The sequence below is a fragment of the Ursus arctos genome, unplaced genomic scaffold (assembly GCF_023065955.2).
Source record: "Ursus arctos isolate Adak ecotype North America unplaced genomic scaffold, UrsArc2.0 scaffold_10, whole genome shotgun sequence".
Lineage (NCBI taxonomy): Eukaryota > Metazoa > Chordata > Mammalia > Carnivora > Ursidae > Ursus > Ursus arctos.
Window position 1 is genome coordinate 72,351,743 of NW_026622764.1, and position 9,107 is coordinate 72,360,849.

The following is a 9,107-nucleotide window of genomic DNA, read 5'->3' on the forward strand; positions in this document are numbered from 1 at the left end:
AGTGCTGTTTCTTGGAACCAGTTACCCATTTTTTTATTACTTGGAGGCTGGCTTAATCCATCTCTTCCTATCAAGCAACACGTGGATTATATTTTCCCCCAAATTAGGCAGAATTTGGCAGCCTCATATAGATTCTGGAAATGTATGAATGAGTTTAAAAGGAAGTGTTTTTTGTTGTTTTGTTTTGGTTTTTGCTTGTTTGTTCGGTTGTAGTTTCTGTTTTGTTTTGTGTCTTAGCACTTATTATTCGTTCTCTACCAAAAGGATATTGAATATTCAAGTGCATCTGAAATAACACTGCAGAAGTTGGAAGTTCGATTTAAAGAGCTGAGTTCACCTCTCCTGTGGTTTTAGCACTCAATATCACGACCACGCATTCAATCCAGTTGGCAGGATTTCTCCGAGTGGAGTGAGAGATATGGGTTTTACTGCACTCTATAAATATGACCATTTATTGGCCCCAACATATTTATGTTCCCATTCATTCAGTGCTCACTTAAACTGTCGAATTTGCTTGACCCAGTCTATAAATGTAAATTGCCTACATCTGAAACTCACCCCGGATGGCTTTTGAGCGTGCAGGAGTTGGAATCGTGCGACTTCCACAGACCAGACCAGGTCTCAAGGTAACCTGGAGGCAGCAAGTCGCCTCCCACTCTCCCTTTCCTCCTGCTCAGAAGCACTAAAATGCATATTATCCCAGAACCTTTAAATATTATTGGAAGGGCATACCAGATACATTAATAGAGGCAATAATCTTGTCTTGTTTTAAAATATTTTATTTGCTGGAGGAAGTCAGGAAGCTTGATCAATGTCAAAAGAACAAATATTAAACCTGTTTGCTGTTTCCTTTACTATAGGCCTAAAACTTTTATGTGGCATGGTAAGATTTGAGGAATACTCGTAAGGAATCTCAAGAATTTAACCAGTTCTGGTTGTGTCCATTGACACGGTTGTCCTGAGAACCCCCTCCTCCTTTCAAGGCTGGAGTTGATTGAACAGGTTCCTAGGGAACTAGGGGTTGGGAGTTTCCATTACTTCCTCCATCATCCACATTACAACTTCTTCATCCACACTGGTTAGAGAATGCTCTTTAAAGATCAGTTTCTGTAATGTGACTCCACTTCCCCTGGTTTGTCTTCTCTGTACTGGGGGGCTAAGCGCTCTCCTGAAACAATCCTTCACGCTGAAGGATTTTTTGAAACCACCTCCTTCACCTTATTTTCTTTAGGCATAATATTCTCATCATCTTAGACCTTCCTGTACTTTTCTACTTTCTATTTTTCTAATATTTTCTTCCCGGCCTCGTATCTCCAAAGTAAACTGACCTACTTCCAGAAATAAAATAACTAAAAATATGTGCACCTTATAAAATCAAACCAGCATGCGCCAAAAAGGAAATTGGTAACAAATTAAGAATGCCAGTGATTTGTGTATTTTTTCTAAGACATTTCATCTCATTTGTGTAACATTAGAAGCGGGTTCATTGAAAATAAAAGCTGGGAAAGGAATACTAACAGTGTTTGTATTAAAATTAATTGGATGACATTCTGCATAGGCTTTCTTTTTTTAACTCATTAGGAAATTTAGAAAAGTAGATGAATTTAAACCTTTTTTAGCTTATTAATAACATATTCATTTTAAGAGACACTATAATGCTATCAAAGAATTTAGCACAATACCTGTGGCACGTACCCAGACACTCAATAAACAGTAGTTATTAACTGATTGGGCTTCAGTCTTAGAGCTATTGAAGCATATTTCTTAACAAGAAAACATTTGGGGGAAAAAAACAAACAACCCTTTCCTTTTAATTAAGTAATGAAGGCTAGCAAACTGGAGACCCTGCAGATAACTGTTACATTGTATAAGAACTCACCCTACCAAGCAAGAAGTATCTGAACGATGTAGAGTTTGTAAAGTGGCCTGAAATACTTAACAAATCTTAAGGAGTTATCAGGACGCTAACATTTTTAGGAGATGGAACTCATTACACATTTTTCTGCTCATTTGAATACTACACAATGCAGAACGTTCTTTATTCTTCCAGCGGAGACGTCTTGAGGAAATGCAGATGTGAGGCACTACCCAAGGACTTTTAAACAAATATGAAGTTTAATTCAATTGTTTCCTGAGAGATTGACTTCTTGCAAAAGCCAAAGAAAATCTCTTACTAATCCAAAAGGTACAAAAAGAAGGTTGAAACCATAAAACGGAGGAGGGCTTGGTTTAGAAAAGTTAAAGTCTTTGGACAGGGATAATTACCGGGAGGCTGCGCTGTGAATTCCATCATTCCGCTTCTGCTAAAATAAGCAGCACAATGGTCCTTTTATCTTTTTATGTTTTTACCAGGAGACTGGTGAGGCAGCTTTGATGAAGGAAATTCCTATTTACATCAAATCTAAACACCTAGGATAAATGGGCTTTTTCCCCCCTATGACCGGGTCATAAAAACAATGATCTTAATAATGTGAAATCCCAAGGAACCTGTGATCTAAAGTGCCTTCTGAACTATTTTCATAAATAATATGAAACTAGATTCAAGGCATCTAGTTTCTTAGCCTGGATGTGAAACAATGTAATTCCTTACTACATAACAAGATTAGATATTTCTCCACCCTCTCTTGCTCTGGGGGAGGAGCCCACCCCACCCAGAAATTCCTCTTAGTTGTGAGAATCCCCCCCGAGTGTCCCCTTCTAAACTCATTCTTCTGGTACCCACAAGGCTGGTGCGGTTTCCTTGTGACACCTCTAGCTCTCAGCAGTACCACCTCATATGCTCAGGACAGAAGTGATACCCCTCGTGCCCGCAGAAGGTGCTGGCAATGACACTGCCCCCACCAAACCAGGTGCTGAGGCAAAATCAAGACCACCGATGGTGGCACAATGGAGCTTCTCCTGCTTCGTCTGAAAGCTGCTGGCACAATTCTGCGCCTGGCTTACGTGTTGATTTTCACATGGTGACATCCAGAAACAGCCTGTTCCTTTCTTGCATCTTCTCTCATTGCGAAACATCTCTCACCCTAAGTCTTTCAAATGAAGGTTTGTGCAGGTGGGGCTGGGGCGGCTCTGGCTAGGAATTCCCTCCCTCTGAACTCACTCACTGTCTAAGGATTTCTTCCCAAGCACCACTTTTATGTTTTTTTAGACTAATCTTACCAGATATTTTATATCCAAGCTTCGATACCCAAAATGGCTTAATATTTAGGTAAGTTTTGTTGGTTTTATTTTATTTTTAAAGATTTTATTTATTTGAGAGAGAGAGAGCAAGCGAGAGAGCACAAGCAGGGAGAGGAACAGAGGGAGAAGCAGACTCTCCATTTAGCAGGGAGCCCAATGCGGGATCAAGTCCCAGGACCCCGAGATCATGACCTGAGCCTAAGGCAGACGCTTAACCAACTGAGCCACCCAGGTGCCCCAAGTTTTATTGGTTTTAAATTCCTTACAATTAACACTTCAATTCAATATTGAGTATTTTTGTGCCTGGCACATACACACGCTTAATAAATGTTTATTGACTGGGAGGCCTGAGCCCATTCTATGTCCCACACTGTGGGGACTCAAAGATGAGTAAGATTCAATAAAATGTTTGGGGGGATAAATTGAACATGGATCTGTGGGCAAGGCCACTTTCAGCAATCAGTTAGCTCTACTCCACCTTCCAACCATTTTGAATCAGCACACATTTACTGTATCTTATTCTACATGGTCACACAATTTTCTCCAACTGTTTTTAGCACATATCCCTGTCACCTCAAGTCCTCCCTCTATGGTGCAGAGATAGAGCTCTGACCCAAGCTGCCTCCCATTTTAAAGAAGACCTCACAGTTGTCTTAGGGCATTCCTGATGTTAGTCAGTTGGAGGGAGGTGGGGGGAGCAGGGTATATTAGTCTGCTCAGGCTGCCATTACAACATACCCCAGACTGCGAGGCTTAAACAACAGAAAGCTTGAGGTCAAGTGCTGGCAGGATTGCGTTTTCCTGAAGACTCTCTCCTTGGCTTACAGATAGCCACCTTCTTCTGTGTCTTCACATGGTCATGCCTCTGTGCACACCTATCCCTGGTGTCTCTTCCTCTTTTTACAAGGACACCTGTCCTACTGGATTAGGGCCCCCCTCTTGTGAACTTTAATTATCGCCCTAAAGGCCCTATCTCTAAATACAGTCACATTGGGATTAGGGCTTCAACCTATGAACTTGAGGGGGTGGAGATGCTATTCAGTCGGTAACAAAGGATTTGCAACATTAATTTAAGGGCTTGGAATTATACTCGGAAGTACCTGGCGGTGTCACAGGACTTCTTAACTGATACTCTTTATAGTACTGTTCATTTCCAAGAGAACGGAGACTTGACATTGAAAAGCCTGCTTCAGGATCCTCATGTGATATCATGGGCAGGTGACTAGTTTCACAGGCGGAGGCTTTTTCTTTTAGTTCTCGATTCTTTCTTACTGTGGTAAAATACACATAACATCAGTTTTACCACTGGTGAATTTGGTGCATACACAGTGTTGTGCAACTATCACTAACATCTAGTTCCAGAACATCTTCGACCCTGGAGGAAGATTCGTACCCATGAAGCAGTCACTCCCTTCTTCCCCCGCACCCCCGCACCCCCCCGCCCCCATAGAGATTTTCTGTCTCTCTGGATTTGCCTATTCTGGACATTTCCTAGAAATGGAATCACACAATATGTGCCTTTTGTGTTTGCCTCCTTTCACTTAGCATAATACTTTCAAGATTCATTCGTGTTGTAGCAAGTATCAGTTCTTCATTACTTTTCATGGATGATTAACATTCCGATTGCATGATATGCTGCATGTTTACCTGTTCATCAGTTGACGGACGTTGGATTGTTTCCACTTTTTGGCTATTACGAATAATGCTGCCATGAGCATTTGTGTACAAATATATACAGGGAGATAGGTTTTCTCTCCTTTCTTTTTTTTTTTTTTAAGATTTTATTTATTTATTTGAGAGAGAGAGAGAGCATGCTGGTGGGGGTAGGGGAAGGAGAGAGAGAGGGAGAATCTCAAGCCAACTCAGTGCTGAGTGCAGAGACCAACATGGGACTCTATCCCACAACTCTGAGATCATGACCTGAGCCAAAATCAAGTGTTGGACACCTAACTGACTAAGCCATCTAGGCGCCCCCAGGGACTTATGTTTTCAGTTCTTTTTGGTATATTATTTTGAGAAACTGTCAAGCTGTTTTGTACAGTGGTTGCACCATTTTATATTCCCACTAGCAATGCGGAAGGGTTCCCATATCTCCACATCCTCTCCAATCTTGTTTTCTGGTTATTATTATTTTTATTATTGCCCTTCTAGCAGGTGTGACATGGTATCTCATTGTGATTTTGATGTGCATTTCCCTAATGACTAACGATGTGAGGTATCTCTTCATGTGTTTGTTGGTTGTTGGAGAAATGTCTACTTAAGCCCTTTGAGTTTTTTAATTGGGTGGTTTGTCTTTTTCTTGTCGATTTGTATATATACTCCGGATACTAGACTCTTATCAGTTATGTGATTTGCAGATATTTGTTGTACGCTTTTGATGCCAGGTTAATTTTGTTTATGCCACCCTTTTCGATATTCCATCCTTACCGGAAGTCCTGGCTGGCTTGTAACTCTATATTTCCAAAAAGGAAATCTACCAATAGTAAACATCAAAATCAATATAAAAAAACTCTGGAGTTAAGGGTGAGGATGGGGAAGGGAGAGAAGTATGTCAAATGTTTAAAGTCAATGGTAGATGAGAAAAAAATATTTTTAAAAAATATTTATTATGTAGTTGAGAGAAAGCAAGTGCGTGGGAGGTGCAAGGGGGGAGGGCAGAGAGAGAAGGAGAGGGAGAGAGGGAGAGAAGCAGACTCCCTTTGAGCGTGGAGCCCAAATGCAGGACTGGAGGTGGGGCTCAATCTTACAACCCTGAGATCTTGACCTGAGCCAAAATAGAACATCTGTCACTTAACCAACTGAGCCACCCAGGCATCCCGAGAAAAAAAAAAAGAATTTAAAACATGGAATTACTTTGCTGAAAGTCGGTATATTAATTACAAGGAAAAAAGCCAGGAGGATGAAAGATGAGAAATTTAAAAGCAACAAGAAAGATCTTTTTTTTTCAAAATTTTATGACCATTTTTATTTTCAGATGAGGTTAGGTAACCACGAGGCAAAATAAAAAGAAATGTAAATTAGCATATTTGTTTGGGTTTGAGGTCTCATTTGTTAACACAAACACTTTAACTTAAAAGAACTTCTGGTAAACCAAATGTGAATTTTCAATACTACTCCTATTTATAAAAAAGGAAGGAAAAAAATGAATGAACCCAGTGAAAGCCATTCTTCCTAAACAGACTGCTGACTGGTGTACAGATGGTAAGAACCTTCTGCTCTTGCCGGAGCTTGCAGAACAACACTGTGGCTCTGGCGTCGTTTAGAACTGCCAGCCATGTGAAGTATGATTACCTCCATATGATTTGTGTCAACTTCAGTTAGTAAAGGTGTAAGTAATCATTTCTTTAGTTATAGGACTTTCTACTTGTACTTTTGAAGATATGTCAGCAGTTTGCATTTAAATCAATTGCATTTCATTCATATATACAGGCACAGACTGAAAGACAAAATTACCTGAAAATGTACTTCTGCAGTGAACGTCTATAGAATTAAGCTTTTTGAAAGGGAAGAGGGCACTCTTTCATATGTGTTTAAATACATTTTGGCAGATTGCCTGACATTTAGTTTTGATTATAATAAATTATTATTATTACTACTACCTATGTGTTATGATTTCTAGTTACAATTTCTCAGAAGAGACTAGTAAAATTAGTTTAGGCTGTCTATTAAGGACAGTGAGGGAATTTCTTTTTATTTCTTATGGAAGGAACAAGACCAACTTAATATCTCCCAGTAGCACCTCCCATAGAGAAGCTCAATAAGTATTTGGCAACTTATTTTATAAAATTTTAATACGACATCCTAGAGACACAAATTAAAAGTAAAAACAAGCCAGAGAAGAACAGAATGATTTAAAGAATCTGAGCCTTGAAGACAATCAACCACCGCACGAACTAACTACAAAACAGGACTTTTCTCCATTTTTTAAAAAGATTTCATTTATTTATTCATTTATTTATTAGAGAGAGCAGAGAGAGCACGATTGGGGGGTTGGAGCAGAGAGGGAGGGAGAGGGAGAGAGACTCTCAAGCAGACTCCTGGATGAGCACAGAGCCTGACACAGGGCTCGATCTCAGGACCCTGAGATCAGGACACTGAGGTCACCACCTGAGCTGAAACCAAGAGTCAGAAGCTCAACCGACTGAGCCACCCAGGTGCCCCAGACTTCTCCTTAATTTTCAAGAAATAAAAGAACACAGCAATAAGAAAGACAATGAATTTGTTATGAACTCTGCTCTTCCAAGTTTACTAACAGTGTCTAAGTTGTGAAGTTGTTTGGAAAAAACATACTGAGTTGAAACTGTGGCACTACTAGTTTCACCCAATCAATTCGAACATGAAAATGCTCAATGTTGTTTTCTTAATAACAAAACACCAACCAATTGTCAGTGTTTTGCAGAGGAGGATAAATGGATAGTGGAAGAAGAGTATGGTATAGGTACTGTCTGGGGAAATGTACAATTGTTTTGCATTGCATTTGTATTTGCATTGCAAGTATTAACCCTCTAGACACCACTCTAATCCATAGGGAAATAACGATACGTAAGCATCTGGTGATTGGCATAGAGCTCACCGTCAATCCGGGGCTTACTGCAGTGGAGATTATGGGGACTGGCAGTGTGGTGGAGTAGGCCAGAACTTGGTGCAGTCCAGGCAAACAGACAATTTCTATCTGCATGGACTGGGCAAGTTGTCCTCACTTGTAAAATGAGCATAGTGACTATGTCTTCTTCATAGGGTTCTTGTGAGGATTCCATGAGGCCATATATGTAAACCTCCGCACAGGGCCTGGTACAGAATAAGCCCTCAGGAAACCTAGGTAATAGGATCTTTTAAGAAAATGACTCAACCTGAAATAACTGGGTCTTTCCTCACTTACTTCTGGTCTAACTTAATGCCATTCCTCTGATGATTTTTCTGACCTCCCGAGCCTCCTCACCCCTAGGTTATGTGCTTAAATTGACCCAGTACACCACCAATCACAGCTTCTATCAGACTTACATTATCTGTGTTTATTCAACTCTTTGTATCTCTGTCCAATTTGTCTTACCCCAGAGACCTTGAGCTCGGTTTGAAGGGAATGTCGGTGATGTCTGGATCCTCGATGAATCCACGGTACCCAACAGAGTACAATATACTTACTGTAAGACCTTAACACGTGTTGTTGAATGAAAAATTTGACATTGAAATTTTGTTAACATATTGGGTTGAGAAAAGTTGGTGGCTGGTGCGTTTAAAATACATAATTTTATGAAGCTGAAACTAACCCCCCAAAAGCAATGAAATTAATTGCAATCCTTGGAGAGAGGCTTAGTGAAAAGAATGAGGTGTCCATTGAGGATGGAGGAGAGGGTAGGTTTTTTTCTTTTGGTTTGATTGATTGTGTTGGGCCGAGTGGAAGAACATTAACCACGTCTGAGTCTATGCATTTACCAGGCATACACAAGTGCCCAGTGGTTGTGTGAACAGCAGTGTCTTTGCTGTGAATGCAATTGTCTTGTGCTCTACAGTCGAGGACTTGGAAGGGACCTTAGTCACATCCCAGGCTCCACTTTAAAGAGGAAGAAACTGAGGCCAACAAAATGCAGTACTTCTTTACTGGTAGGGCTGGGCCGAGGTATCAGGTCCGCTGACTTCCAGACCGTGTCGGAAGGGTCACTAGTTCTTTTAAAAATAATCACTGCTGCTTTAATAGCATCAGCACCTGTTGTTTTAGCTTCCGCAAGGGAGAAGCTATTAATTTCTCCTTCATCAAAGCCGCATTTCGGGTCTGTCTGAACCTTGTTTGCTTCCTCACTGCAGCTGTCTGCACCCGTAAGGCCAAATGTTGAACGGAGGCACCTTTCTGCTTAAACCCAGTAAATCGCCAAGGCCAAATATGGAAAGAAAAAATTCGACACAGATCATCTAGACAGTGGCCAAATTTA